The sequence below is a fragment of the Meriones unguiculatus genome, chromosome 2, assembly GCF_030254825.1.
Source record: "Meriones unguiculatus strain TT.TT164.6M chromosome 2, Bangor_MerUng_6.1, whole genome shotgun sequence".
Taxonomy (NCBI): domain Eukaryota; kingdom Metazoa; phylum Chordata; class Mammalia; order Rodentia; family Muridae; genus Meriones; species Meriones unguiculatus.
In genome coordinates, this window is record NC_083350.1 from 13,796,318 (window position 1) to 13,812,643 (window position 16,326).

The 16,326-nt window shown below is 50.7% G+C and overlaps 1 protein-coding gene across 1 annotated transcript in view; it reads right to left on the minus strand.

Annotated features, from left to right (window-relative positions):
• Positions 1–16,326, minus strand: part of Zbtb7c (zinc finger and BTB domain containing 7C) — a 317,429-nt gene that overhangs the window by 244,397 nt on the left and 56,706 nt on the right. The window contains exon 2 of the mRNA XM_060377033.1: positions 900–1,113. The gene's annotated coding sequence lies outside the window, so the exon portion shown is untranslated. The remainder of the gene's footprint in view (positions 1–899; positions 1,114–16,326) is intronic.

A 16,326-nucleotide genomic window follows, 5' to 3' on the forward strand; every position in this document is an offset into this window, starting at 1 on the left:
CATTGGCCTTTCTCCCTTGCCCCAGGGTCATTTCCCAAGACTTCAAGCTATTTTTGCTTCTCTCTCAGCCTTCTTTGTTCCCCGTGGAGGAGGCTACCAGAGTGCCACCCTCATTTCATATGTGGTAAAGACCAGCCAACTAGTTCTGTTGTGGTATTTCCAGCCCTGTCCGGTCCTTGTCCTTCTAGTCTCAGGGAGCCATGCCTTCTAGACCCCAGGGATCTGCCTGATGCTTCCACCCTTGGCTAAGTCCTGGGATTAATTGCTCGACCAACAGAATCTGCGAGACTCTGCATGTCCCCTCCACCTCCCTACAAACGACCTCCCTGGCGCATTCAGTCTTCCCCCACTAGTACAGGCAGCCCTGAAGGAAGAGATGGGCACAGTCCACTTTTCCATTTTCTATGAGCAACACAAGCAGCACCAAAACTCTGGGCATGTGAACCAAACCTGAGGTGGTCCCAAAGTACAAAGCCCCATCTACCCTTCAGGCATCACAGGTATATAAGAGCTCCTTTGCCCTTTCTTACCTCAATTTCCTCGCTGACAAAACCCCCCACCCCACTTCCTGCAGGAGCTCATGACAAGAGTGACTTCTTGATTTGTACTCTACATCCCTCAAATAAGATATGCTGCATGCATAGCCAAGGCGCCAGGCCTTCCCACAAGGCAGAGGAAGTGAGCTCAGCTGATGCTAAATCTTCCGGTACCTGGCTTCAACAAGCACATGGCTGAAGACAAATAACTCTAAGGTGTCCATCTATCATCTTATCGGGCTCTGTGTGCTTTGTTTGCACAGTTATCTTCTCGAGCCTGACACTATATGCCGCATACAAACTGATATATTCCCCTACCTGCCATAGCATTGATAAAGAATAGCCGAGCTTCGGGTTCATTACCTGTCATTACACCATGAACATGTCGCTGGGGGCCAGAGCATCAATTCTTCCTGAGTCACTCCAGCAGCGCAGCCTCCCAGTCGGTGCTCCAGGTCCAACAAGCTTCGGCTCACTGCTCAGGCCTGGGTAAGCCCCATGCCATCCTCCCTTCCTCTTCTGGCTGGCCAGATCCTCACAGATGGGAGACTTGAGCTCCAGCTGCCTCAGAGGGGACCTGTAAGTAGAAAGTAGAACAGCGGTCTCTATCACAACTAGGTCCAGACAGACAGGTCCAGGCGTGAACTGTTCTGGAGTCTTCTACTTGGCCTCTTATTGTTCCTTATTATTAGATCCCATGGTGCCTGGAGCCTATAGCATGTAGGGTTTCCACTGACAGTGCTCTGACCACAGGATCAGCAAATGATGTATACACACACACATACACATGTGTGTGCGCATATACACATCCATTATTCCTGATGTCTTAGCTCTGTATACTTCATTCTGTCTGCGTCAAAGACTCCCATTTCAATCAGGTATCCACCTGCTAGCTGTCACTCAGGCTTCAGTCAGACCCTTCAAGAGGACCCCTGAGCTGTCCCAGTGTTCTGGGAGAGAAGGGAGACGGATGCACTCCCTCCGCCAATGGGAGGTCCAGGGAACAGGACACTCCTAATACTTCCCACCAAATCCTGGGACAAGACTTCAGGAGCTCCAAGAAGACCACCCTACCTGCGGCCCCATGACGAATGTATTTCCAGCCCTTCACCTTAAAGGAAGAAGCAAGGGGGGGTAGAGCTCCCTATGGCAAGGGACAAAGACACTGACACTGGTCGTACTGAACCCCGACATTTTAGGGCCAAAACTATGGCTTTTATTCTGCAAGGAGGCTGTGCCACCTGCTTGGACACTGGGACCACACAGCCTGCAGCCCTGTTCCTCTCATCAGGCCTGGACACCAGCTCTGCTGCCCACATGGCTGAGGTCCACTAGGGGCCCTCTTGACCTCAGTGGGCCAGCTGCTGAGAAGGCACTGTAAATGGAGAAAATGGCCCAGGTGCCCACCACTTCAGGAAGAGAAAGCACTGTGCACCGGGTGTAGATAGCGATGGAGCCAGACAACACACACTCTCCCCTCTGGCCTCAGTGGACGAATGAAGCAAGGTGAGGATGATGGTCGGCCATGTGTATAATGACTGCAGCCTAGAAATGGCTTTTGCATCCTGTTTTGCAGTAAGTAGTTCTGTGAAGAGCTGTTTCAGAGATGAAACAGAAGCACAGAGAGGTTGAGAAGATTGCTGAATGTAACACAGTGAATGGAAGAAGGTCAAGGCTGGCATTTCCAATTTTTAAATATCATATTTTTCCAGGAAGCTTCCCTGTGGTAGGTTAATTTCCTCTAAAAAAAAACCCAAACAAACAAACAAAAACAAAAAACAAAACAAAAAACACCACATAACCTCGAGGATGAGGGCTGAATGAAAGTAAAGCAAGTGTGAACCGTGCCTTATTAGGGAGCAGGAAAGGCAATCGAGCTTTCGCTCTCTTCTCCAAATGAAAGTCTAGGAGGGGTAAGCAGGAGGGTGAGGAATGTGAAGCAGAGAACAGGAGCTGGAGAGATACTGAGGCAGCAGCAGCATCTTGGGCCCAAAGAGAACTGGCTACAATTAAATGCTAATAACTACCAACCTCCGAGCTACCTGGCCCACAGCTCTGCCCTAGAGAACCTTCTTCAAGGGGCAACAAGCAGCACAGAGTGGCTTTAGAAGGCAAGACAGATGCTGTTATCCCCTTTGAAAGGCACACATCCACTCCGTATGCTCTCTTACCTCTGCCATCTCTTCCTGAGAACTGAAAGGGGGAGGTTAATCCCTCAGGATTCTGCCCCTGTGAAGAAAGTCCCCCACTCTGAACAAAGGCTTCCCAGCTTGATGCTGAAGCAGCTACTACTACCAACACCCAGGACTTCCACCTCGGTCATCCTTCCTTGGCCATGGTAGCCAGGGCTAGCCTGACTCTGGAAGCAGCACAGGTCCAAGAGTGGCTAGCCAGGGCAGGTGGCAGATCCTGAACAAGGCAGCAAGATGGTCCCAAACATCAATGGCCTCATATAGCTTGTGCAGCTCCCTGTGCCTGCCTCCAGCCAGCAGAAGACCAGGCACAGCATATTAGACTATAAGGAGGAACAGAAATCAGGGCCCCTACCCCTGTATTAGTGGTACTTGCTAAGACAGCCCCATGTGTATGCAGGTGCAGTGGGGGAAGGAAGGAGCTGCCCTTAAGAAGCAGGCCATTATCATGGCCCACCAGTGACAGTCACCTGGATCATCTGGCACTGGACTGATGGGAAATGGTGGGACACCCACATCTCTGGGCATGGGGGTATGTGTATATATGACCAGCACGTCCTGGCCCTCCTGGGGGGTGGGGCTGAAACATATTCCTAGCAGATGGTGCTGTCACCCTCGCTCCAGGATTCTCATTCCTAATTATCTGTGCTGTCAGCCAAACAATTAACCCTCAAAGAAAAATCGCAATGTCCACCCCCAACTGTATGAAAAGGCAATTTTCCCAAGGGCAAGATACCTAGGGCAGACTTGTGGTTGGCTCCAGATCTCACCTCCTCTGGCCTCAGAGGTCTATCACTGGCTTTGAGGCAGAGGCAGCCTCCCCACTTCCTCTGACCCTCTGAGTTTGGTTTGGTTTTTTTTTTTTAATTTTTATTTTTTATTTTTTGTAAGTGGAGGAGGTGGGGCTTGTCCTGAAGGCTCCCTGAGCCCTCCGGAACTACTGTCTTAGATTGCTCTTCATCTGAATCTGGGATGTGCTTGCAGAGGCTGAGCTCCCTGTGGGTCCCCTTCGTCATTTTATTTATTTATTCAGTTGTGGCAGGTGGCTGGCTGGAGATGCAGAGAAAGTGTCTCCTCAGTCTTCCTGACCCTTTTCGGAGCTCTGCCTGCAGGGAGCAGAGGGGCAGTAGGAGGCAGAAGTCTTCTTGAAGGATTTAGATCCTCTCAAGAGGTGGGGCTATAGAAACACAGCCTTGTATGAAGAGCAAGGCCCTATGGCCCCAGAGCAGAGCTGTAGAGGGGCGGGGCACTGTAGAGAGGGGCGGGGCACTGTAGAGAGGGGTGGGGCTCTCCTATCCCAGCTCCCACTGCTGTACCTCTCAGGTCTGGAGGCCTCCACGAGGCAGAGGCAGTCGCAGGGCCCGCCCCTACTGGTGCGCTTTAAACAGCAGAGGCACAAGTGAGTGCTCCAGAATGGCTTCCCCTAAAGGAACAGTCTTGAAAAGAGAGTCTTGAAAAAAAAGCTTGCGAGGCTGAGGCAGTGTCTGTCACCTGAGAGGGCTACTGTGTAAAGTGTGATCATGAATTGAAGTCCTCCATCACCATGCAGTGACATGAAGAGCAGGAGGCGCTTCAAGGCCGCTTTGTATAGGGGATGACAGCCCCTCTGGCCACTTTGCACCAATGCCATAAGAGACACCGAGGACCCAGCCCTTCACAGAGAGGAAAAGGAATAGACCTGGCGCAGGCAATCTCAGTCTTGTCCCACAGATTATGGAGCTCAGAGCAGGAAAGGGGATGGCAAGACAGGGACATGGCATGGCCCCCTGAAAGTCAGAAAGAGCCCCCCCAAGACAGGGACATACCCTGGGTACCCCGGGGAAGGGGTGCAGAAGGTGGACAGTGAGCTGGAACTGCTTTCCCACCACCATGTGGCCAGCCCACGCCTTGTGACATCACTGTGATCCTGCTGTTTGTGATCTGCCGTCCACCTGCACACACCCTTTTGTATCCAAGGGGTGCAGGTTCCCACAGCAACTCCACAAAACCGGGCTGTGTTGATATTCATACAGGGAATCTGCCTGCTTGGAGGCAGCACTCGTGAGTGCACCCCCTGCCCGGGCCCATGTCGGACAGGCGCCAAAGTCTGGCTGCAGACATTTCTAAATATGAGCAGCTTGGCACTGACAGTCAGGTTCCCAGACCTCCTTGGCCCAGGAGACCCTGCCAGGATTCTCCAGGCAGTCAGAGAGAGGAGAGAGCTGGGGGCAGTGGGATCAGGAGCCTGCCAGGCGGTGAGAAGCACGGCCCAGCCCCTGGAAGCCCTACAGCCTTGTTAGGGGAAGAAAAAGGATTACCCAGCACCCAGCGTCCAGAGCCTGATCAATTGCTCACAACCCCTGCAGCAGGCATGGGAACGCCGCTGCCTTCTCAAATGTGCATGGATTAAAAATATACAAATGGAATCTTTTTCCTACCCCTCTCCTCAACCCCCTGAAGCCTAGGATGCCTGTTAAAAATAGCCTTGCTGTGGCGGGGATCCTGCACAACCCGAAGGCTGGCAGGAAAATGAAGGCGCCATTGGAGGGGGCCATGTTAAGTGGCTATCCTTGGGAAGTGGGACAAGGAAAGTCCCCTAGGAAGACTGCCTGTCTCAAGTATCTCGGGACACACTTCTGCATGGCTTGAATCTTTACCAGCAAGCTCATATTTCATTCTATACCACAGGAGGAGCTGTCTTTCCGCTCAAGCCTTACGAAGAGCTGATGCCGGTTTAGCAAGCCAGCCACACTGTGCAGCCTGGCTGGGCATTCCAGCCACCAGAGACAAAGCGCCCAGCATCCTGCAGGGAGCAGGGATCGAGGGCAGGGCCTCAGGAGGGACCTGAGTTCTCTGGGCCTGGTTGCCTGCTGCAGAGGGGAGCAGTTGGATTTATTGCTTTATTGCTTCCTGATTTGAAAAGTGCTATCTGCCCCTTGTATCTTCCTACTGTGAAAGATGAAGGAAATTGTCTTTAAGTGCACTAGGGTAGGGGTGGGTGGTGAAATGAGGGGTCACTGTGAAGGGAGAGACTGTTCTGAGTGCACAGGCCAACTTCCCACCTTGCTGAAGTGTGCGAGGTGGAAAGACTATCAGTTTGGTACCTAAAAGCATTCTGAGTTTGAACCCTGACTTGGGCTATCAGTAACTATGGCAAACCAGCCTCCTCACCCTGCCGCTCAGCTGCAGCTCTGTACTTTTAACCACTCTGAGATATAGCCCAGACTATGGAATCAGGTTTTTTTGCTAGCCCTACCAACAATGAGCTGTGTGATCCTGAGGAAGCCCGTAGAACTTCCTGTGCTTTAACATCTTCATCTCTAAGAAGGGAGTGAGAGGCAGTGGGGGCTGTTGTTACTGAAACCCACACTCTGCCCTGAGCAACTATCTTGGCTCCAGTTGCCACGCTTGTAGATTCTATGGATTTAGCTTATAGAATTTCCCCCACTCCTCCACTCTTATAAACATCTCACTGGCCTCTTCACTCCCTCTCTCTGCTCAGCAGCTTGTGCACCTGGCTTGTGCCTCCTACCCTGGAGCTCAGCAGGATACAGACTTGAGATCACTGATCCGCAGACTCTGAGCCCTAATACAAACACAGATGCTGACGCGAACAGCCAGGTGAGCTGGCAGTGTACATTTCTAATAATCTCCCTGGGGACAGCCATGCCACTCCGCTGGCCTGAGACTGTCCTTTGATTAGCAAGGACCATGTTAGTGTGGGGAAACAGGGACCAAGAAGGCCGGTCACCCACAGGAGAGGAGGAGCATATTCAGACAATGGGGGTCAGTGGTGACCCTGTGGGTTCGAGAGACACTGGGGAAGGAGAGCGGGAGGGTGCTGTGTGGAGTTATATGATGTTACCTGACCTGTGCACAGGGTTCTACAAGACACGGCCACCCAGAACACTTTCCCCACGTGCTGGCAGGGCTGTCCTGCCTTCAGCGCTGGCTTGTGCGGGAACACTGATGATGGGGCTATCAGCAGGAGCCCTGGAGACTGTGTTAGCAACGTCTGTTTTCATTTATTTGTCATTTTCTATATTTTTTCTGAAGTTTTATCATCTTTGTAATTTTAAAATTTATCTTCCGTATATTCTCAGATGCCCACTCCCCAGAACTGCCCGTTATTCTTTGTTATTGAGGTTTTATGTATTTTTTTAGCACAAGCTGCCATTGTTGCAAAGGCTGGAATACAGAGCATTAAATCTTCTCAGTCAAACCTCAAAATACAGCAACCTGGGTTGCGTTTTCCCTCGGAGCCAAGAGTCCAGCGCTTTGGAAGGCTGGCGCCATCACCTCTCACTATAGCAACAGGGAGACCTTGGTAACCCTGAGCGTGGCTATTAAGAGTAAAAATAGGAAGTGTGTGGAGAGACACTGGGTGAGAAGCTGTCGCAGACCCGCTGGGCAGGCTGGCTTTGCAACCCTCTCAGCCCCTCTTGCAAGAAACAGAAAGCAAAAACCAGAGTGTGGAGCCGGCTCCTGGGAGATTACAGGAGCACCTGGCATTTTCCTCTTTGTCGCCTGCTCCAGACATCCTCGCTGCCTTTCAGAACAGTTCCAGGCAAGCCTGAAATTGGGCTTTTCTAGAACAGCAGTCACACGATATTGTGGTGGAGGACGGTCCAGTCTCTGTTACATATCAGGCTGTTTGCACTACTCTCAAATCCCTACCTGAAGTAGTCCCTAGGGTAGCTTTCCTGGCTCCTCAGCAGCATCCTGACTGACATCTCATTGGTGCTGAATCTTAACTTGTCTCTGGATAGATATTTCAGGCTCTCCGGGGTCCCATCTAGGTCTTGGCGCTGACCTGGCAGGAGCTGGGGAAGGTCCCACCTCTGTTCTGTACTGCAGTGCACAATGCTTGAACCCAGGCTGCTGTCAATTCCCCAAACCCATTTTGTGCCACAGTGCTGCCAAGCTCAGGACCCAGGCTCTGCATCTGCTGAGCTGTAGAATGTGGAGCAAGTCACCTTCTCTCTTGGAAGCGCTGCTGCCCCATCTGTGAAACTGGAAATGCAATCTCTCAGTCCTCACTGCTTCTCACCTTGATGCCAACACTATAGACAGAAAAGTGGTATTTTTTTTGAGACAACGAAACATCATCCTCTCAAGTAAGAAATCGTATTTTATTTTAATCTTACTGCAAAAAGTATGTTTTTAAACACTTACAGGCTTCTTTTCCTTTTTTAGGGAAGAAATGTGTGATGTAAAATTCACTCTTGTACATCCTTCCAGCTCTTGTTCTGCAAAGCTCTTCGGGGGCCGAGACCCTGAGCATCTTCCAGTCTCCTCTCACTGTGTCAGGCACTGTCTGCAACACTCTGGCTTTTCCCTCCTCTGTCTTCCCATTGAAGCCAGGGTCCCAGTCATCATGCCCAGTCTGGGCATGACTGCCTAAAGCAGCTACCCACCTCTTATTTAAGGTGCAATCCAGGGTGGGCAACCAGGTCTTGAGCAAGGGTAGGGAGGGCGTGCATGGGAGCAAAGGTACTGCAGCTGTCTACACTGCTGGATGCTTTCCCTGCTTTGATGCCTGTGGCTATGCACTGCATGAGAGTGGTTGCCAGCACACTGCTCCGGATGAGCACGGTGCCTCCCTCTTGACCCTCTGCCCGAACAGGCACATCCTAGTGTCACCAGCTGGTTAGAGACCATCAGAGGAGCTGACCTCACCATGAGGCCAGTCAAGAAAGTAAGGCCACAGTTAGACTTTCGCCCCAACTCGTGCAAGCCAGCCCCCAATTTCATTCTACCCTTGTGAATGGCTTCCCACAGGAGAGAGAAGCCTCAGTTCCCACAAGGGGGTTTTCTTGTTCCTGTCTTCCCAAGAAGCCTTCAGAGGCCCCAAGGCAGAGACAGGCTTCTCTCTAGGCCCTGGGCCACTGAATAGAGCAGTGCTTAGACATATACCGCCCCCCCGTAGGTGCTGAAGCAGCCATCTTTAGAAGTCTCTGCTCCTTCCATTCAGAGACAAGCCACCTTCCACTGCTGTGGTTTTGCATGTCATATAACCAGCAACCTCTTCTCTTTCCTGCTCCAGCCAACCACTGTGTCAACAACTCTCCCCTGTGCCATCCCCAGATACCCAAACTTCCTGCCCAGTGATACAGCCTGCAAGGAACTTGGGGGTGTGAGCAGCATGAGAGTTCCAGTTTGTCTGTGTGTAGGCAGACTGTGTTCTGTGATGCTAGTGGCATCTGTGGAAAGACCAGTCCCACCCCCATAAAAAAAGAAGGTTCCAGGGACAAAACAGAGAAATCACTTTGAGATGAAAAAGATAAAGTCAACAGCAAGAACACAAGGAGCAGGACAGAGGGTACAAAGTGACAGACCACAGGGATGGAGAAGGAATAGGAAAACTGAAAGGCCCCAGCCTGGCTGGATCAAGCCTCCACCCACCGAGAGGGTTGGCATGAAGATATGGCAGCCTCTGCCAGCCCACAGCCCTGCCTCCCTGGCCTGTGAGTAGCACGGTAGCACCAAAATGAGCCAGGACTATAAAAGAGTGCAAACTTTGCCACAGACTAATACCAGGAGCCAGGAGTCTTGGGGGATAAGTTCAAGCAGCCATGAAAATAGCCCTGCCCCCAACTGTACCTAACTCTGCTTTGCTGCCTACATTCCCGTGGGAGTAGAGGAATATTTAGCCCAGGGCTGATCTCAGCACTGGGGCCAGACTGGAAGGCAGGCCCAGATTATAACTCAGTCCCAGACACACCCATCCCTGGGTCACCCTAGGTCCTGGTCCAGATCCCATTTTTGCAGATGCTCTAGAGAGTAATTGACCAAAGGTCACAGAGCCTGTCAATGGGAAGTGTGGATGGGAACCATCTGCTCATTCCAAAGCCTATGCTTCCCCGAAGGGCACAGTACCTCAGCAGGCACAGACATGGCTGCCTGGCTGCTTTGTTCCCAAGGATGAGGCCATGCTGCATGAAACCACTGCATGCCACCTGGAGATGGTGCTAGCAGGATTAGCCCTCAGGTATGTCCAGTTTCTAGGAATCACACGTCACCTGGCTATGTCCACTGCAGCCTCTATTCTGACACACAAAGGAAGAAGCCGTGAGGGTGGGACAGAGATGGAGGAAGCCTAACTGGTGAGAAATGGCCAGGACACAGGTGAGTGTAGGGGAGTGAGGGACCTCTGAGTACAGCCCTTGAGTGGCATTGGAAACAGGTGGCACCTGAGAAGGGTCTGTGGGTAGCTTAGTGACACTTCTCTGCTACACAAACCAGGAGAGAAAGGACTCATGGAGGAAAGAATTTTCCCCTTTGTCCATTTCCCAATGTACAGTGGTCACTGGCAAAGGACACAGCAGGAAACAACAAATGTTCTCTTGACGGCTAGGAACCAAAGCTCAGAGCTCCATCTTCCTTGTTGGTTCTCTTTCATTCCTCCTAACCCCTGTCTAGCGTCAGCTGTGCAAACACTAGCAGCTACATTTGTTCTTCTACTTAATGACATCAGTGAGTCCTTGCTGAGATGACAGGCTGGTAACAGATGAACAAGCAGGCCTCTACCTGTAGCCACAGGGCTCTCATGAGAGAAGGTGGGTCACACAGGAGGCAGAGCAGAAACTCTAAGACACCGTAGAAGGCAGATGCGATGATGCCTGGGCCGAGTGAGGCAAGCAGATCAGAGCCAAGCTTCTCTGGGGCAGGGTTTGCATCCCAGGGGGCTTTTCAGTTGGGGAATGAGGTCTAGTCCACAGGGCTCAAGATGACAAAGCATCTCGAAATGCCAGTTCATGCTGAGACTATGGTGGGGACACAGCCCCGGCACCCTAGAGTCAGTTATAGAGACAGAAAAGACCGCCACAGAGCCAACGGCGTCTTGGCACCCAGCGAGCACCTGGCACAGTTGCTTCTCTACATGGACTAATGCAACAGTCCAACGGTCTGGGTACACAGCGCCTACTGAAGGGGCTCTAACAGGCCTGAGCGTGGCAAACACTGTCCTTCCCCCATTCTTTCTGCCTTGCTAAAAACTGTTAGATTACATTTCTAAAGCTAGCCACCCAGGTCTATTCCCTTATTTGGCCACTTCCTCCCGCTGTGGCTGACTACCAAGATCCAGCTATCAAAGTATTGAAGTCCAGCAATCAAAAGCTCTGTTTGGCTCATTTAATTAACATGTCCAATCAAAATTAACCACCTCATCTTAACTCAGGGTTTCCCCTTCTATTTTTATAAACTGCCATTTGCCTATGGACCACATGTCTCCTCTCTATCCAGAGGCAGACCTTTGTCCCTAAAGAGCAAATATTCTTCCCCCTTTTTCTTCCCTGTTCCTTTTCCCCTTCTCCTTGTCCGCTATTCCTTGCCTTTTGTCCCTCTGGAACAAAATAAATCTCCTTTGTGCTGAGAACTTGGTCTTGGGTGTCTTGTGCCAACTTTGAGGCTCTTTCAGTAATAGCCTGCACCACACAACCCTGCAATGGAAGCCAGGAGTCTCTTAGGTCCCCATGCGGCCACCCTGCTCTAACTAGACTGCTTTCTTCATTGCTCCTGCAGTTTTTGTTGCTGCTTGTCTGGGGACTGTATCATTATTGTTACAAATTTCCACAAACTGAGTGACTTCAACAACAGGAGTTCATCTCTCAGCTTTGAGTGTCAGAAGCTGGAGCCTGTCTCCCTGGGCCCAAAGCAAGGTGTCAGCTGTTGTCAAATGACAAAAACTCAAAAATTTTTTTTTCTAGAGAGACACAACACACTCTGCTAGCTCTAGATAGGGTAACTATAACAGACAGAAGTAGAGATGCCACTAAAGTCCAATTTGGGATCAGCAAAGCCTACCCCAGCATGACTGGCAGCTCCGCAAAGCCAGTAACCTGGAGCACACTGGAGCCTGCTGGTGGCTCCTTTCCAGGTGCCTCAGTTGGTCTAAACCTCTGCTGGTTTCTGCTTCTGTCAGGTAGCTGGGCTGGGCCAGAAGTTTTCTTGGCAGCTCATCTCCTTCAGTCTGAGAAAGACTGTCAGCTTTTACTGCTTACTCTGGCAAGGAGACTAGTCAGTGTGAAAAAGACTCTCAGCTTTTACTCTGGCAAGAAGGCACCTAGTGGATCTGGTCACTTTCAGGGACTTCTTGAAGCTTTTTTTGAATTGTTTATCTTCCTGCTTAAGGAGCTTCCTGACTTTGGGAATGTTTCAGCCTCAGAGAAAGGTTGACACAACAGCTGGACAACATTCCCTCCTCTGCTGCTGGAGGCTTAAAGGAGGAACAAGTCCTAGCCTTAATAGGACTTACCTATGTCTGTTAGCTTCTGAGGCCTCTCTCTCCACGTATGGTGCCAATAGTTCTGTAGTTACTGATCTGATCCCAGCTGGAAAAGTCTTTCTACAAAAGCATTGTCTGGGAGACTACGACTGCAGCTGTCATTCATAACTGCAGGCAATTCTCTTGACTATCCCATGAAAACAACATGTGTTCCAAGCCGACATTCCAGTCTCAACCTAAGAGGAAGTAATAGACTTTCTCATAAGAGTTTCCTGCTGGAAGCTATCTGTGCACTGCTTCTAAACATGGTTCTCACACACATGGCCCCCAAATCCCACCCTGGCTATGAAAAAACTTGTGATTTGATGAGTGTCTTAGTTACTGTTCTATTGCTGAGAAGATACGCTATGACCAACGCAACTCTTAGAAAAGAAAGCGTTTATCTGGGAACTTGTTCACAGTTTTAGAGGGCTAGTCGATGATCATCATGACACAAAGCAGACAGGCATGGTGCTAGAGCAGTAGCTGAGAGCTTTACATCCTGATACACAGGCAGCAAGCAAAGAGCAAGTGAGCCTGGTGAGGACTTTGGAAGCCTCACAGCTTCTGCCAACAAGGCCATACCTCCTAATCCTTCTCAAGGAGTTCCACTAATTAGGAACCAAGCATTCAAACATATGAGCTTATAGGGGCCATTCTCATTCAAATCACCATAAAGATATAAAGTGGTTGATTCATCTTGCCAAAAAGACCTGCCTGACACCTTCTTTTCAGACCCTTATCCCCAAATGTAAGTAGAATTGAGTTTTTCTTCCCTCATGGTTTTTGGGTCATATCTATCTAATGGACTTAAAAATGGATCTGAGAGACATGTAGTCTCCTGTTCTTACTGACAAGTCTAATAGAAACTCCACCCCCTACCTCCAGTTAGGTACAGGAGGAGCTGCGGCAGCCAGTCTAAGGGGCAGCAGTAGGCCTCTCAAGGTCTGCATAAAGAGAAGGCAACAATACTGACTGTTCTCATGAGCCCCAGCCCACTATCTGCTGATGTCTGTCAGTGCCTCTGGGCATATGGGCCCCTGGCCTCACACCACCACAACATTCAGAACTCAAAGAGGGCTCTTCCAGTCCAGACCAGCTCTGTCTTACCTCTGTCTCTCTGGCCCCAAGTGTGCTGTTCATCTCTGCTGCTCCTGGCCTTCCCCACTTTGCCTTCAAGTCCATCAGCGTTCACTATCTCATGTGCACTGCCCACTGGAGAAGATTAACATGCAAATCCTCTCCAAGGTGAGTCAGGATGGTACGGTAAAGTTATTACTTCCCTTCCTGGGCATCTGTTATTACAAAATAAGCCTCTGAGAACCCTGGGGTTGAAATGAAAAGTCTAAAAGGAAAGCTAGGGCAAGTGGGGCAGGAAAAGCTCTGACATACAGCCTTGAGAAAAACACGCCACACAGATCATCCCTGAACAACTAATGAAAACTCTGCTTTTCAAAATGCAAGGCCTGCTCTGGGCTTATGAACCTGGGTTCTTATCCTTACCCAGACCTGGGAGCCTCCTCCTCCTCCTCCACCAGCAACAGCACTACACTGCACAGCTCTAGGAGGTGGTACACACTGCTGGTCTCGATGCACTGCACAGCCTTGCATGCTCACATGCTTCCCACTTTCCAAGGCCTACCTTCTTCTGGCAACCACCACACTCCTTATGCCTGACTTTCTTGGCATTTAGTCCCCACCCCAGACATCTGAACTACATCTTCTCTTAATTGGGGTTCAAATTGGCGGTAGGTGGGGATATGACCCTCATCAGACTGTAAGTGCCCTGGGAGTGGTGACTGAGTACTGAAGTCCAGAGGGCTGAGAAGATAGCAAGGACCTTCAAGGGGACCAGCAAGCAGCACTTGGGAACTGGTGGAGGGTACTCTTTCTGCGTCCCATCTCATCCCTCTTGAATGGGACACCCTGGTGGTGGGGCCCAACAGCTGTTTTAGCAGGTCATCAGGCAACTTAGAAACACATGAGGTTTCAAAAGCACCCAGTTACAGGTGCCTTAGGGTGTCTTTGTTAGCGCTACTGAATGGCTAAGCCGTTTTTTTTTTTCCAGTGGCAATTGCTAAATACCTGGACACCCCCTCCCATCCCACACTGGCTTTAGGGGTTCTCCAAGAAGCAGCACAGAAAGCCTGCACAAGCTGATGCCAGGGCTGCAGGCAAATAACGTAGGCCAGGCAGCCTTGGCCTCCTCCAAGCGCCCTCCTGCTCCACAGCCTCTCCTGGTCTTGCTAACTGGGTGGTTAAATTATTCAGCAACCAATTAGAGCTTAACAATGCCCCTGTCTCCCAGCCCAGTGATTCTCCTGGCTGCCGCCAGCCATGGCAAATGATTTTCCAACACAAAACAGAGAATGTTCAGGAATTTAGCACCAGCAATGGCCTCCTCTGTGCATGGGTCCCCATGCTTTAATCACAGCCTGCCCCCATAACCGCCCCCCTTTCCCATCCTATCTCCTGGGACAGATCTGGATGGATGAGCAGACCAGACAAGCAGCAAATGAGGGGCCAGACTCCAGACTGTCAGGAACAAACTGGAAATCCAAACACTGAACTCGTCTTTATGGCCATTCCTATCACTGAGCAATCTGAGAATCAACCAATGGCCCTCCTACTTCATCCCACAGATGGAGAAACTGAGGCTGATGCAGTGACTTGGCATTTTCTCTACTCTGTTGACTCCTACCACACTAATAGTCTAGGTCTTATGGCAGCGCCCACACACACTCAGTCACGTGCACACACACACACACACACACACACAGAAGAGAGAGAGATAATCCTATCAAAGACATCTAAACACAACCCTGGAAGGGCCTAGAAACAGTGACAGAGCTCAGTCCACCTCTCCACGCTCCATGCTGGACAAAGAACCTTCAGGCCTGGGAGGGGTGTGTGTGAACAAACACTGCAGGAACAAACACTGCAGGCAGGCTTACCCTCTTCGGCATATGTGCTGAGAGGAAATCTATCAGATAACTAGATCATCACCCTGAGAACCACTGGCAGGTGGTCCCAGAGGGCAGAGAGAACACATTTGGATGGAAGCAGACAGCTCCCAGTAGGGAATGCCACTCTCAACCCATAGGAGGAAAGTTGGGGGCCAGAAGGTATCAAAAAGGCAAGATTCCCCTTCTTGTTGGTGGTTTTGCTCAGAGCCCCCTGGGAGAAAGGCAGCTGGGAATGGAGAGCATGTTCTCACCTTTCCACCTGTCTCTCAAAAGCCTTTACACTGAAATGGAGGAGGTGACGGTGAAGACAAGACCAATACAAGCATCAAGGAGAAAAGACTGTTCACTCAGAATGTAGGAGGCTCTTACCCAGTTCCCAGGTAGTGTAGGAAGAGGTGGCCTACCCTGAGGGCACAGATGGACTACCAGGCCCAGGCTCAGGTCCACAAGGACAACACAGGCATTCAGACTTGGCCTCACCCACCCTGAAGAACCCATCCCACCTCTCAAAACCAGTCGTCTGGGCCAGTAGCACAAAGAACTCCTGAGTGTCTCAGGCCCGAGGCAACACAAGTTCATTCATAACCACGTGTATCTATGCATGTAGAGAAAATACCAAGTCACCATGCATGTCTCCTCTTCACAACAACTTCCCCCTGATTTGCCCTAAGCTAAGGTCACAGGATGAAAGTCTGAGATGAGCATGCAACCTCCAGGCATAGAGCTGGGGCCCATGCCAGTCAGGAAAAGCTGGGTTGTGCTGCTGTAACAGCAAGTATGTCCAGAGGCTCTGAGACTCCATTGTGTACTTGAAGTCATAACAACACTTGAAATTAGACAGTGGTGATAGTGGCTCAACCTCAAAAATACCCTGAGTCAAGACCTAGGACAGGGCAGGATCCTGGGAGGACATGGGGTGACTCTGGCTTAGACCCCCAGTAGCAGGGGTCATGGAGACTGAACAGGACACCCTCTAACTAGATAGGACTCCTAGTGGAGGGAGGGGAATACCAACCCACCCACAAAACCTTCAACCCAAAATTTGTCCTGCCTACAATATGTGCAAAGATGGAGCAAAGACTGAGGGGATGACCAGCCAATGCCTGGCCCAACCTGAGACCCACCCATGGGAGAGAGCCAACCTCTGACACTATTAACAATACTCTGCTATTCTTGCAGACAGGAGCCTAGCATAACAGTCCTTTGAGAGGCTCTACCGAGCAGTGGAGAGAAACAGAAACTGAGACTCACAGCCAAATATTGGGCGAAGCTAGATAGTCTTTTGGAAAAGTGGGGGAAAGGATAGAAGGACCTGGAGGGAACAGGAACTCCACAAGAAGACCAACAGAGCCAACTAACCAAGAGCTCAGAGGGGCTTGTGGAAACTG